The sequence below is a fragment of the Vicugna pacos genome, chromosome 11, assembly GCF_048564905.1.
Source record: "Vicugna pacos chromosome 11, VicPac4, whole genome shotgun sequence".
Taxonomy (NCBI): Eukaryota; Metazoa; Chordata; class Mammalia; order Artiodactyla; family Camelidae; genus Vicugna; species Vicugna pacos.
This window is the reverse complement of record NC_132997.1, coordinates 9532654-9547884: the sequence shown is the minus strand read 5'-3', so window position 1 is coordinate 9547884 and position 15231 is coordinate 9532654. Positions and strand designations below refer to the sequence as shown.

The 15231-nt window shown below is 43.4% G+C and overlaps 1 pseudogene; it reads right to left on the bottom strand.

Moving 5' to 3' along the window:
• Window positions 1–15231, bottom strand: part of LOC140699154 (cortactin-binding protein 2-like) — a 53251-nt pseudogene that overhangs the window by 23288 nt on the left and 14732 nt on the right.

The window sequence follows — 15231 nt, the reverse complement described above, 5'->3', positions numbered from 1 at the left end:
ATTTTCCTGTCCCCAAAATATGTGCTTCAGGTTTTGTGGACTCCTCCATGCCTCTCTAAAACTGCTTCTGAATTTTATTTTTTGATTTAGGAACTCCTGGCTATTTCCTTCTTCCTCATCCTGGTCAACTGCTACCCCAGCCACAAGATATATTCCTTGATCATAGCTCCAAAGATGAGAGTCACCACTTCCCCTAAAAAAGAGACCTGAATTCACATTTCAACCCTCCTCTCCACTCAGCGCACAACTGCCTCCCTCCTTCACTCCCCTTGGCCCCCAGGGTCTCTGTGGCTTTGAGGTCTTGGAGACTGGAGGCTGGTCCGTTTCAGTTTTGTTTCACAACCACTAGTCACGCTATGCTATGCAGGGTTACACTAACTCCACCTGTGGTGAAGCTTGGGGTGTTAAACTCTAGAGCCTAAGGATAGAAAAATTAATGAAAACATTCTATTAATAGACATTTTAACCGTGGTTCTGCCACTATGTAGTTGTGGCAAGTTATTGAACCTCTCTGTGCCTGTTTCCTCACCTTTGGAATGGAGGTAACAATACTGACTTGCACAGGGCTGCTGTGGAGATTAAATGAGTTAACTAATACATGTAATGTGCTTAACAAAGTACCAGTCAACAGCACTCTAAGAGTGAGGTGGAGAAAGCAGTTCACCCCAGGTGCAGCAATAAGGGGTTCTTAGGTTGCAGAGCATTTATAAGTAAGAATAAAATTTACCCAAAACTGATCTGCTTTGATCACTGTGCAGTTCTAAACTGCACCAAAGACACAATACTTAGCTCTGCCAGGTGGACTGCTCCTACCACCTCCTCCTTTAGCATCATCTGGTGCCAGTTATATAGTATGCTCATAGCAGACAATAATTTATAAACAAAAGATGAAGAAAAAGAAAAAATACAGGATGTGCAATAAATGTAATGATATGTACATGAAAATAGTTCTTTGCAAGTGTTCACCTGGGTCCCAGTTTTCATCGGAATGCTGCTGAATAAATTAAAAGTCCACTTAAATTTATCCCAAGCAACATTTATTTCCTTGTAATGGCATCACTGACGAGACGTGTTTTTGTTCCCACAATTCAGTTTGCTGAAACAGACTTACCACTACTGATGAACAGATCTGCTAGCTGTTCCTTGGAGAAATCAGGGTCCACTTCGGCTCTCACTATTTCACAGGAGAACCCTGCAGCCATCTGTCTGTGCTGTGATAAGAAGAGATAGTCACTAGTTCTACACACTTTCAAGTTTTCAGGGAAAAGGAGGGGGTGTGCAAGTAATTGATACCTTCATTCAGAGCAGCAGCTGATGTGCCTTGTGCTCTTGCAAGCTTCCTTCTGGGCCATGGAAAGTGACTTTATGATATTGCTCAATCTATTAATAAACCAAGAAGAGACCTTAGGTACTTTTTAGGCTTTTGGGTAGCATTTTGCTAAGCAGAAAAAAAGTGGTACACAAGTGTGGAATTTTCTTTCTGACTGTCCTCAGCCTTTCAAAAGATTAGAAATATTATTCTAGGGATTAGCTGTATTCACTGGGCATGTCAAGTCTTTCATTTTAATGTGAAACACGGGCAAATATAGTATTTATGTGGTATATTTTATATAGTATTTACATACTTATAGCAAGAGATGACATTTTATGAAAAAGCACGCACCATCTACCCTCTGTTTTCTACAAGGAGGGTCAGTGTATTAGCTGGGAACACGGTTCCTACAATATTCTGTCCCATGCAGATGTTAATTTTTGTCTTTATTATATCTTGTGGATGCTTCTTAGTCTGAATTTTCCCAATGCTTATTTTACTTTTCCGAGTAAAATAGAAACAAATGTTATTAATTTTGGAAAATACAAAGAAACATAAAGAAGCAGAATAGGAATCACTGAAGCAATCACTGTAAATGTCTTTGTTTCCTTTCAGCTTTGTTCTTCATATAGTTGATGTGTGTGTATTTGCTTTTTATGAACAATATGTGAGTGTAATAGTGTAATCTTTTTACAGCTGTTATATATCAGATGATATCTCTGCGTTGACTTTTTACATAAAAGACATTTTCATGAGTATAAAATTCTTGAATAAACTCTCTATATAATTCCATTTTTTCAAGCACTGAATTCCAGAAATCTAGGTAGAGACTGATCACTTTTACTTTGTGAAAAGGAAAATGTCCTGCCTGGAAGCCTATAGGGTTTTTAAATGAAATCTTGACCCTCATGTATAAGGATACCTCGCCTGAGAACATGTGGAGATGTAGTGGATGTTGGGACAGAAAGCCAATGACCTTTTACATAGGGCAAAGGCAGTGGCATTTGGAGCAAGATGTGGAAAGGGAACCCTTCCCCCGACCTCTGCCATCCTGGGGCTGAGCTCCCACTCCCAGCCTACGTGATGCAGAGAAGCTTTCTTCTTGGAAAGGTCTTGTAGAAAAGCACCTGTGCAGGTGAAACGCCGCCTTACCAGTACAGGTGACGTAGCTCGTGTATGAAGCCTGAGCCACCAAAACTTAGAGAAGTGTCAGACATGAAAGGGTCTGTTCTCTCTTTATAATTCAGGATGGGACAATGCCAGGGCATGTGTGTGTATCTTTGTGCTATTGGTGCTCTATTGTGCTCTGATGAGTCTGCTCTTTTTAGATCAGAGGGGAAGACCACATCCTTTAGTGTGGCTGGAGTGGACTACTGCAAAGACAGTGACTGCCCCTGGCTCATCACAGGAAGAGGCAGGTTCTGAGACATGAAAGGCTTGAGGGAAATTCCTTAGCATGGAAGGAGGAGGCAACTCCTTCCTGACCTGGGGCCTTTAAGACTTGAGCTGTGGCCTCCAAGGAGACCAGGACGTGCTTAGAGGAACTCCTGGAAAGTGGAGGGAAACCAGGCTTGATCACTGGGTGTCAGACCATGAGCTAAGGAGAGAAGTGATCCTTAAAGTGGTCCCTGGATGTTGCACTTGGGACTGGATTTTAAGCTCTGAAAGATAACATATCTGGCAGCCACCAGTGTTTTTCTCTGAATTTAAACACTATTCTACCACTGCTAATTCTTCAGTAAAAAGGGAAACAACTGGGGCTAGGGCAGCAGAGACCTGGCCTTTCATTCCAGGCTGTGATCTCAGAGCCCTGTGGGGAACTGAGCCTCTTTGCCTTTGGCTCCTCTCCACCCAGAGGCCAGTTCTGCTCCACATCCCTTCTCACCTGACAGTCTGGGCAGAAGTGGGCCTGGACACAGAGGAGGGGCTGCTACAAGCCTTATGAAGGGAAAGGCCTTGGTCAGTGGTGTGACCAACTCTCCACCTCTTCACCTCTTCAGGGACACCTGTCACACTGCTCTGTCCCTCTCCCTGCCCATCCCCACTGAATGTGACCTCTGTGAGGAGAGGCAGGCTGTGTGCTCTGGGCACTGCCCTCTCAGGAACACAGAGCTGCTCTATGAGTGTCTGACCCAGGAGGGAACAGACAGGCTGTGTCTGCCACGCAGGCTTCCCGGGGGCCTCCTCACTACTCACCTGCACCTTCCTGCTGCCTAAAACTCCAGGAACCCCGCCTGGGTCTTTTCCTGCCCATGGCACTCACCTCCCACAGGGTGGGCTCACCTGTCTCCTGAGGCTCACTGGGTCCCCTGAGCACCTGCTGAGTTCCCATCATTGAGGCTCCACCAGAGTGTGAGCAGGATGCTCTTCACTCCTTGTGTTCTGGGTCCCAGGAAGGAGGTGAGGACAGGGCTGGGATGGAGAGGGGATGGCTGTGGGTTCTCTTAGGGGCTGACTCTGTCCTCTGACCTCCCACATGCCCCTCACAGTGCCACAGACCCAACCACAGCTCTCTGGGTCTCCTTTCTTCTTTGCCAGAAGAAGCCCTAAGACTTCTGCTCTCAAGCAAAAATCATATGTGTGAAATTCAGGGTTTGCTCCCTGCTTATCGACACAGTCTACAGATCCACACTGGATTTGGGGAAGGGAGGCCTCTCCTCTTCAATCAAAGAAACTGGCCATCTCAGCTGGTGAAGGTGTCCACCATCCTCATCGGTGTAAGGGAGGATGTATCAATATCTAAAGGAGGCCAGGATTCTGTCACATTTACTGTACTGAGAACACTACCTGGATGTGGTGTCTAGTGTGACAGTGTGACTCCTGGTAGAATGGAAGCCCTGGAGGGCAGGGCTGTTGTCTGCTCAGTGCATTAAATGATTGTTGTTCCTATAAATGTATCTGTCCCTAGGGTCCCTTACTATACTTGAGGAATGAATGAACCCAACCAGTCCCACTACACAGACCTGAGTGGGCCTAGGACTCCATTTTTTTTCTCCCAGGGATCCCTGCTCTCATTGACCTAGGACACGGACAGCCAATGGAATACAAATCACATTTGAAATAGCAAAATATTTTAACCCAAGGCCACAATCAGTGATGCAGGAGGTGGAGACTTCCTCAAGGGCAGGAGGAAAATGACCAATTAGCACAACCACAACCCCTCCAGCTGACCTTTCCAGGGGCAAGGGCCCCAGAAAGCACTTTCCATGAAGGGCCCCCTCTGTTTTACTATCATCCTAGGGCCTGATCTTCGCTCACTCCAGGGTGCAGAGTGGCAAACTGAGGTTCATGTAGGTGGAGTGACATTCCCCCATCTCATCACCAGTAGGTGGCTGAATCACCAATGTCCTGTGAGGGCAGAGTGCTCACTTTTGGACTAGAAGGTCAAGAACCAGCTAGGTGGTGGCCAAAGCTCTATAGGTGCCCAGGAACATGTGTGGTTAGTGGGGTTGCTGACAGGATGGCAGGCACCAGATTTGCCACCAGAATCTCCAGTCTGTCTCTCTGGATGTTTCATGACATGCAGGTCCCATTCCTGCTTCCTGTTGACACATCTTCTGCCTGGGGTGGAACAGAGGAGAGATAAGAGTCAGAGGCAACACCATGGACCTCCAGGGCAGGGTGTTGGGCTAGAGCTCAGACCAAATCCCCAAACCTCAGGGACATGTGCCAAGAGGTGGGACAGGAGAGCCCTCAGCAGAATAAAGGTTATACTTATCACCAGGAAAGGTATCAGTGGGTGATGATTAAATGCATCAGTTTCACAGATAAGTGAACAGCACAGAAGTGACAGCACCTCCCTGTATGAACTACATCATCCCTGTGACTGCTGTCAAAACATTCCATTTTAGAGATGAGAACACAGAGACTGATCCTGGAGTGGGAGGGATCAGGATAGTCAGGCAAACATGGAAATGTAAGGGTGGAAGAAAAACAGGAAAATCTGTAGAAAAATGTAAAAACACCATTGACTTAACATGAACTGAGATTCTATCAAAGTCTCTTTCTGAGATTCTGTCTAATATATGGACATTGACATTGCATCTGGCCAAGACAGGGTCTGGGCTGTGAGGGTGGGTGGAAGAAACAGGGAATCAGATTCCTTTGCCAGCAGGTCTCTAATAGAGATACCAAGGGAGGTGCAGGGCAGCTCTGGGACCCAGGGCTTCCTGGGTTTGGAGTCTCCTCGCTCGCACTCACCCTGAGCCTGCACTGAGCTCTGCTGGTGTCTTGGGGCCCTTGCCCCTCTTGCAGGGAGATAGAACTGGGGACCCCACGGACCAGGTCCTTTCTGATGTCCTGTGTAGAGTCCTGCAAACACAGTGCCTAGCAGCCAGTCAGAATCATTAGAGCCCTGTCTGAATGTATTGGCTGATTCTCAGATCTACGTCTCGACTCCAGACTCACACATACCACTCTCTGCACAGATCTACATGAGGGACAAAAACCCAACAACCTGAAGCCCTTGGATTCCCATTGGCAAAGCACAGGTAGGAGGCCCCTGAGGAGTCCTCTTTCCCCCCTGCCAGGCCTGTCCTTGGCTGTGACAATGACAGGACCACCAGGTTACCAAGTGCTCAACAACCTGTTCCTGCCTAGAAGGGAAAACTCCCCTCAAGTTCCCCTTCCCCCAAATGGAGATGAGGAGAAGTAGCCCTGACCAGGGAGGGCTCCCTGAGGTGGCTGTGTCTGGATTGGTCTGCTCCAGGCCACATATTTTACCTTAGGTGAATTCCTGGTAAAAGATCAGAGTCATCCGAATTGAGGATTGAACCAACATCTACAGCATCTGAAAAACCTCTCATTTCAGGATTTCCTGAAGCTGAAGCCCTGGAGGTGGGGACACAGAAGGAGAACATGTTTCTCTCTCAGCTGTCTCCTACCAAGTGAGCTGGCTCTAGGGCCATCACTAGAATGTGGGTGCCTGGTTACCTGGTTCTATTTCTGTTGGGGTCTGTGGTCAAAGAAGTGACATCACTTCCTTGGGTCCCCTTACTTGAACCCCATGCTCAGACAACACCTCCACACACAGCCCTTTATGTACCTGCCTGCTCACCCTTCTCCATGCAAATCCACATCTTCCACAGTTACAGCAGCCCTGCCTCTCCACAGCTCCCGGGGAGGCTCTGTGTGTAGCTGTGAGGAGACAATCTGGCTTCCAGACTCAACTCCTCATTCTTACCTGTCCTCCATCCTGCATATATCCTGGCATCTGTCCAGGCCTGTCTGTCTCCTCACCTGCACAGTGGGGATTATTCTATCATGTACTTCTAGGGCTGTCCTCAGGTGCATGTGGGATAAGACCTGAAAAGTGGGGGAGAATTGCCCCATCTTAGTGATGCCTCCTACACCCTTTTACTTACTCTTAGTATCTCCCCTGTGTCTGTTTTTCTCTTGATCCCATCCCATAGCCTGTATTTAATGTCAACCTTCACATGTGGGTGTGTGTGTTGTTTGTGCAGGCTTGTAAGCCAGTGCTAAATCTCTGTGTGGCCAGCAGAAAACTGCCTGCACATAGGTGGGATGGACAAGAGCATCCTGAGGTCTGAGAGTTTCTAATTTCCAAAGCAAAGCTGATGAGAGGTGTTGAGGTCCTGTCTAGGAAGTCAGAACATAGTGACTCAAAGCTATACAGGTAGCAGGGGCTGGAGATGGGATCACAGACTCCTAGACAGTCTGGCTCAACAGCCTACACTAAAAACCACAGGGCTGGAGGCAGATAGGATATAGCTGGGGATAGGAGACTATCCCCTTCATGGGGCACACAGACTGGCAAGCTGGGCTTCTCTGGCTTTATGCATAGGGGCCAGGGACAGACAGGCAAATGATGGCTGGCATCACCAGACAGGCTTGTCAGTGTCATTTGCTGCTTCCTTTATGTTCCTGTCCTTAAATTACTCTCCCCAAGACACAGGATGGCTGTCAGGTTTTACAGTCCAAACCCAGTATAATCAGAGTCCAGATCATGAGGTATGGAGTATTTTTTTGTCATCTGTAGTACTACATCTTGCTTGAAACCCCCTGGGAAGCAGTTTCTCTCAGTGACTTCATTATAAAATGGTATCACTTTTGCCTTTTGTTTAGATTTCTCATATTAATTATATCATATAATATCTGTCTTTGTCTGACTTACTTCACATATTATGATAATCTCTAGATTTCCCAGACATACACCTCAAGTTCACATCAGCTCTATTTACAGTGGCCAAGATGTGGAAGCACAGTAAATGTCTACTGACAGTGAGTGGATGAGAAAGATGTGGTATATATACACCTTGGAATACTATTCAGTCATTGTAAGGAATGAAAGAATGTTATTTCCAACTAAATGGAATGTATATAGAGATTATCATACTAAGTGAAGTAAGTCAGACAAAGATAAATATAACTTATATGTGGAATCTAAAAAAAAAATAAAAAAGGATACAAATGACCTTATTTACAAAACAGAAATAGAATCACAGACATAGAAAATAATCTATGGTTTCCAGGAGGAAAGTGGTGGTGGGGAGGGATAAATCAGGAGTGTGGGATTACAGACACAAGGTAGGATATACAAGGGCCTACTGAATAGCACAGGGAAGTATATACAGTAACTTATAATAACCTATAATGGAAAAGAATATGAGAAAGAACATATATGCATGTATAACTGAAGCAGTATGTTGTATACCAGGAACTTAAACAACACTGCAAATCAAATATATGTCCATGAAAAAATAAAGTGTATCAGAACTGATCTAATCTCATAAGATTTATGTTGCCCCACTCTGCCTTCTGGAACTCACTTCGCACCCCTCCCCCATCCATGCAGCAGCTGCTCAATCTCCCCACCTGCTCAAACCAGAACCTGGGACTCTGTCTGATCCCTCTTTCTTCTTCACCCCACATGCAGTCAGCTTCTCCCCTGTCCCTGGGTCCCAACTGCAAATGCATTCATCACCTCTCTGTATCCCCCTCACCTTCCCTGTCTAATCCACCACTGCCATTGCCCCAGATTCATGCTCTTTGCTTTCCTTTCTTACTCCCTTCAATCCAAGAGAGGGATGTTTAAAATACAGACCTGTTCCTGTCACTCTGCTAACACACAAGAAATGTCTCAGGGTCATTTTGGGGAAAAGCCCCAATCCTGAGCCAGATCTGAAGCCCCTCCTCCTGTCAGCAGCCCACCTAGTTTTGTTCTCCTCAGTCCAGCCACACTGGCCTCTGTCTGTCTGTTCTTCCAAGGACCACCCCCTGCCCTGCCTTCAGTGAAAGCCCATTGAGCTCTTTACCTGGTTGACTCCTCCCTCAGGTTTACCTCAAATGCTGGAGGTTGGTCTGCCCTGGGCCCACAGTTCCTCCCCCAAGGCTCTTTCCATAGTCCTGGGAGATGTCAGTGTGGCCTCGTGGGCCCCAGTACTCGCCTGGGAAGTGGCAGGAAGCTGGGGCTTTGGGAAACCTCAGGTCCCCAGTCCCATGTCTTGTCCTGCAGCTGTCTAGCAGGTAGCCCAGTGGGCTCTATAGCCCTTGGTGACTACAGGATAAAAGGCCCTGCACTGCTCGGGAGCCCTGTCCCCCTGCTGGTTTTCCACATGTAATTTAGAGAAGAAGAAAAAAAGCCAAAAGTGTAGTGACACAAACAGTATGGTACTGGCATAAAAACAGACATTTAGACCAATGGAACAGAATACAGAGCCCAGAAATAAATCCACACATGTATGGTCAAGAAAATTACAACAAAGAAGCCTAAAATGCACAGTAGCAGAAAGGACAATCTCCACCATTAATAGTGTGTGGAAAAATGGGCAGTTATATGCAATAGAATCACACTGGACTGCTATCTTAGAGCATCCACAGAAAGTCAAAATGGATTAAAGACTTGAATAGAAGACCTGAAACCATATAACACCAAGAAAGAATAGGCAGTGAGGTCCTTAACATCAGATTTGGTTTTGAATTGTTGGCTCTGACTACAGAAATTAGAAGAAATGAAAATAAAAATTAGCAACTGAGACTACAGCTAATTGAAAAGCTTCTTCACAGCAAAGGAAATCATGCACTAATTGAAAAGGTGAGGCATGAAATGAGAGAAAATAACTGCAATTCAGATCTGATTGGGGTAACATCCAAAATATATAAAAACTCACACAACACAATAGCACACAAACTCTCATTAAGAAATGCATACATAAGATTTTGTATATATTTTCCTGTGCTATACAGTATAATCTTGTTTATCTATTATACAAGATCTATGGTAGCTCACAGAGAAAAAAATGAGAAAATGAATACATATATGTTCATGTATAACTGAAAAATTGTGCTCTACACTGGAATTTGACACATTGTAAAATGATTATAAATCAATAAAAAATGTTAAAAAAGAGAAAGAAATGGGTATAAATTCTGAATAGATATTTTTCCAAAGGTGAAATACAGATGACCCACAGCACATGAAAAGATGCTCAACGTCATTAATCACTTGAGAAATGCACATCAAAACCCAATGAGATGTCATCTCACACTTGCCAGAATAGCCAACATCAAAAAGTTCACAAATAACATATGTTCGTGAGGAAGTGGAGAAAAGGGAGCCCTTGTACACCATTGGTGGGAATGTAAATTGTTACAGACATTTTGAAAAACATTTGGAAATTCTTCAAAACCTATATATAAAACTCATATGATCCAGAAATTCCACACCTGGATATATATTTGAAGAAAAGAAAAACTCCAATTCAAAAAGATAGTTGCATCCTAATATATATATATATAACAGAATTATTTACAATAGCCAAAAATGGAAGCAATCTAATTGTCCAGCAATAGATGAATAAATAAATATGTACATAATTTATTTCATTTATATTTATACATATATAGAATGGGCTACTACTCAGTCATAAAAAAGAATGACATTTTCCCATTTGAAATGACATGGAATGATCTAGAGGATAGTGTGCTTAGAGGACTAGGTCAGGCAGAGAAGATAAATACTGGATGTTATCACTTATATGTGGCATTTGGAATATAAAACAAGTGAATGTATATGATGAAACCCAAACAATCTCACAGATATAGAGAACAAACTAGTTGTTACTTGTGGTGAGAGGGAAGCGGGGAGGGCCAAGAAGGGATAAAGGATTAAGAGACACAAACTACTACATATAAAATAAATAAGCTCTGCGTATATAGGAATGTTTACTTGTATGTTTTAAACTTAAACAAGCCCCAGTTTCATCCTGGGGGTGCTGGCAGATGCTGGGGTGGGGAGAAGCTACCTTTGTAAGATAGTTGCCAAGCTTTCCAACAACTCAAAGGCATCAGCTCCTCAGGCCACCCCGAGGTGGATGTGTGACCAACTTTTCCATTTCTTTTAAGAAAATGGTCTGTTTGAAGTTTCTGTCCTTCCGAGACTCAATTTTGGATACGAGATGTTTTTTATGAAGGGAGTTAATTAGGTTTTTTCATTTACTTTTATTTTTAGAGGAGATACTGGGGATTGAACCCAGGACCTTGTGCATGATACGTATGTGCTCTATCACTTGAGCCATACCCTCCTCTTGGGACTCAATTTTGTAACTTTTGTTTTCTAGAAAATTATTCACATAGCCTAACATGGCCAGTATATAGGTATGCAGTTGTTCATTACCTTTTTATAATACATTTTGTAAAGTATTCCTTGTCTTATTCATAATTAACTTATTTTTTATTGGCTTGACAGGTTCACCTATTTCCAAATAGAAAACAATACTTTCCTTTTGCCAAAAACAACATTTATTTGCATCCATCAAGCAGAGTGGTTGGTTTCCAATTGGTTATTTTAGGTTTTCCATATTAATTTCTCCTCCTTTTCCACTGAAAAATACTGTATGGTATCACTCATATTTGGAACAAAAATAAAAAAAGAAGACGACAAATGAACTTATATATAAAACAGAAACAGACTCACAGACATAGAATACAGACTTGTAGTTGCCAGGGGGAGGAGGGTGGGAAGGGCTAAACTGGGAGATGAAGATTTTCAGATATTGATGGGTATATATATAAAATAGATAAATAAGTTGATACTGTATAGCACAGGGAAATATATTCAATATCTTGTAATAACTCATAGTTAAAAAGAATATGAAAATGAATATATGTATATTCATGTATGACTAAAGAATTGTGCTGTACACTAGAAATTGACACAACATTGTAAACTGACTATAACTCAATAAACAAAAATGAAGACAACATAAAATAAAATAAAATAAAATAAAAATAGCAAAAAAAATTTTTCTTTTAGGAAAAGATCTTACCAAACAGAGTCCCATGAATTATATCATGAGATCCATTTCTCAGGTAATTGATAAATGATATCAAAATTGAAAAATTCTCATAAGGGAAAGAAAGGTGGAAGAATGAATGAGATGGCCCAATGGTATGTTTTTGGAGAGAGCCAGCCCAGAATCAGGGCATGCAGTCCTGCTCGGAACTGAGCAATTTTGAATTTTGAATTTCAGATTCTTGGCTCTAAATGCCTCACATTAGAGATCCTCAGATTCAAACCTCACCTAGAACAGTCTTTTTTTTTTTTATCATTGCTGAATCCTTCAATGTTGGTGCTTAAATATCATTTGCTGAACAAATCCTCACAGGTACAGCAACATCACATGTTTTAGTGAAGCTAAACTTGAATAAAGAGATCTCTATATCAGGATAGACTGCTCTGCTATCAAAGGGGACAAATGCTGAATTTCTCTCCTTGTCAAAGTTGTTATCTATTTTTTAAATGCTAGTTTGTTTCCCCTTGTTTTTGATAAAGCTGAATTGATTGCAAGTTAAAATAAGAACTTCCTTTCCTAGGGCTATGTTCATTCTTCCAAACTGAGCTGGCAAACACTGTTGTTAGTTTTAGTAACATTTCAAAGAACTTCTTCCCCATATATTGCTTCTAGAGAATAATCTTAAGCCTGGGTAACCAGTATGAAAGATGTGGAAAGAATCAGGTATAATGAGAATGTCTGAAAGAAACTGTTCTCTTGAGCAAACTAGCCTATTTCCATTAATGTCATTATTTTTATTAACATTATTTTTTGACTTATAAAATACATTTGAACAATAGCAATCTCCTCTCCCTGGGGCGTTAGAAATAATATCCCCCATGTATGGAGAATTTATTACATTCTGGTCATTTGGCACATACTAATATGATCCTCACAATAAACCTATGAGAAAGGTCATAGGATCAGAGAAATTTGATGATTTCATCACAAGTACTAGGGTCTGGAGCAGGGATTTGAACACAGGGCAGAAGGAGGCTAAAGCCCATTTTCCCACCTTACTGTACTGCTTCACTAAGTCACCAGGAAGCTGCTATGTATTCAATATGAAGTTGAACTCAGTTAAAAAGAACCGCATGGGCCAAAGACTTATCTCTCACAGGGGAGATTGCTCGGTGCCTCTAAGAAAATTTCAGCTTAACACCCTGAGATTAGTTAGCCTTGCATCTCTGATCCATGGAGGTCTGTTTAATTCAAGCCACATGTGGGCATTTCCACTCCAAGTACAACATCAGTTCTAAACCTGGTGGCATGTCACAGAGGCACAAGTCAAAACCCAGGAAGGAACCTGAGGTGTGTTACTGTTCCCAAGCAGAAACATCCTTGGAAGCTTATCTGAACAGAAGGCCTATCTGAAAATCTGGAGGTTTGCCCAGCTTTGGTTTCCTGTCTAACTGAAGCAGAGAGAACCAGACATGGAGCCAAGGGGTTTGTGATTGTGGGATCAGCAACCTAAATTTGAAGATTTGGACCAGCTAGGCTGCATGCAGCCTGCAGCCAGGGCACTGCCAGCAACACCACCCCAGGGGCCCAGCAGCACAATGAGAAACCGGAGGAAGAAGATAAACATTACAAGCATAATGATGCCACAGGGCAAACCGACTTCCCACCTGGCAGAGAAGGGGAGACAGATCCCCCAGGGTTATTTTTATAGATTATTCTGCTATCCTTGGCATCCAGGAAGGATCTTTTGCTATCTGCAATACTGCCGGTAGCTAATGTGTACTGAGTACTTGCCATGCTCATGATACTATACTTAGCACCTTACATATATTATTTCAGTGGTGAGTAATTATAATGAGAGTGGCTGAAAAGGCAAGTGTACAGCTTTAAGGGTTTCTACAGAAAATGTCATTTTGGCATAGTCTTTACTAAAAAGAGCCACCTCTATTTCTTAGCGCTACACCACCTCACCTGTCATTACTGTTTTCTATACCCAGCACAAGGTTGCCTTGAATCAAAATGCTTTGTTGTTGCTGTGCCACAACCAGGACTGTAAAAATAACACCATCACCTGCTTTGGGAAGCAGAACCTTGGACGCATCCACAGCCCTCCAGCAGTTATTTCCAGCCATCTCCCTGTGATGCTTCCTGCTCTGGTTAAACTTAACCCCAGTCAAACCATATCTCTTCCCTGTTGAAACACTCCCCGCCCCCTCACCTTTGCTTAGAGAAGATAGGGCAACATCTGTGGGAGAAAGAGAAAACTTTCTTCAAGTGTTGTTTTCTTAGGAGGGAGGAAGCTTTCCTAGGTATTCCACAGCAGACTTGCTGTCTCATTGGCCAGAAGATTCTGGTCAAATACCCATTTTATGAAGTTCTATTCCATCATTACCTAGAATGGAGGGTGTGGTGCAGGTGTGGTTTAAAAAATGGGAGAGACTATAGGATGATTCTACTGTTGGTTGGTTGGTTGGTTTGAATTAATTTTTAACCTGCCTAATTTTAAAAAATGATGTAAGGGAGCAGGGGCACTGGGTGTAATGTACTATGCTTACTGTCACTGTTCCTGTAATCCCCACAGCACACAGGAGAGAGAGGGATGCAGCGATTCTGACCTCAACCATCTGTGCTTCAACTCAAAGACTGACATATTTCCCGACTTTCCCAAGGCTCTGGCAAGGAAAACTCAGATCCCCAAATCCAGGTCATTCTGATGCAGCAGTAACCAGCTGGGTTTTCAGTAACCGGGATGGAGACATCTGTTTTCCCAGCCCACATAAAAATATGCACAAGGGTGCAAATCAGCAAATCTACAGCTTCCAGGTGACCAAGCTGGGATGTGCTCTCCCTTTGGGGACCATGAAGTGTAAATCTGGCCCTGGAAGACAGAAGGCCAGCAGCAAGGCTAAGGGGCTAAGCAAATCCAGACTCTGTCATCCCTTTTCTGCATTTGCCTAGAATAGAGTCCATCTGGCTTCCTGGCTATGCGGCCATTGTGCCTGTGCAAGGGGCACCATGGAGCATGCTGAGTGCCTGGAAAATTACCAGCAGCCTCTTGCAGTTCTCACCAGGCCACCAGGAACTGGCCACATGGGAACTGCCTTCTCTGACACTCCTGGTTCCTCAGATTATCTGATCAACCCCTACATTCTCATAGAATGAGAATTGTGAGCCCAGTTGGTAAGGAACAGAGGGGGCTTTTGTGTCCTGGTCTTAGAGAAGAGAGCCCCTTAGCTTTTCTCACATATCCACCTTCTGTGGCTGCAGCTTCTCCTTCCCTACCACACCACATCACAGAAGAAATTTAGAGACATCTTGGCTCTCCAGTGAAGACAGAGGACAATGGATTCCACATGAAAAATGGAATAAAATTGGGGTGCTGTTAGTCAGCCACCTAGGTGCAGGTGGCTTTTGGCAACCCAGGATGGGGTGGTGATTTAGAAGGGTATTTCTCAAAGTCATTACAGTTAATTAGCACTGAGTTACAAACTCATCAGCAGGTGAAGAGCCAGCTCCAGATCCCCAGGGAATTTCAGATGATTTAATATGTAAAGTGGCATGCATGTAAGGCAGCTGATTCTCTATAAAGAAATGATTTCATTATTTCTTTATTTCTCACTCCTGGATCCCATCCCTTTTATATACATACCACATCTCAGAAGACAT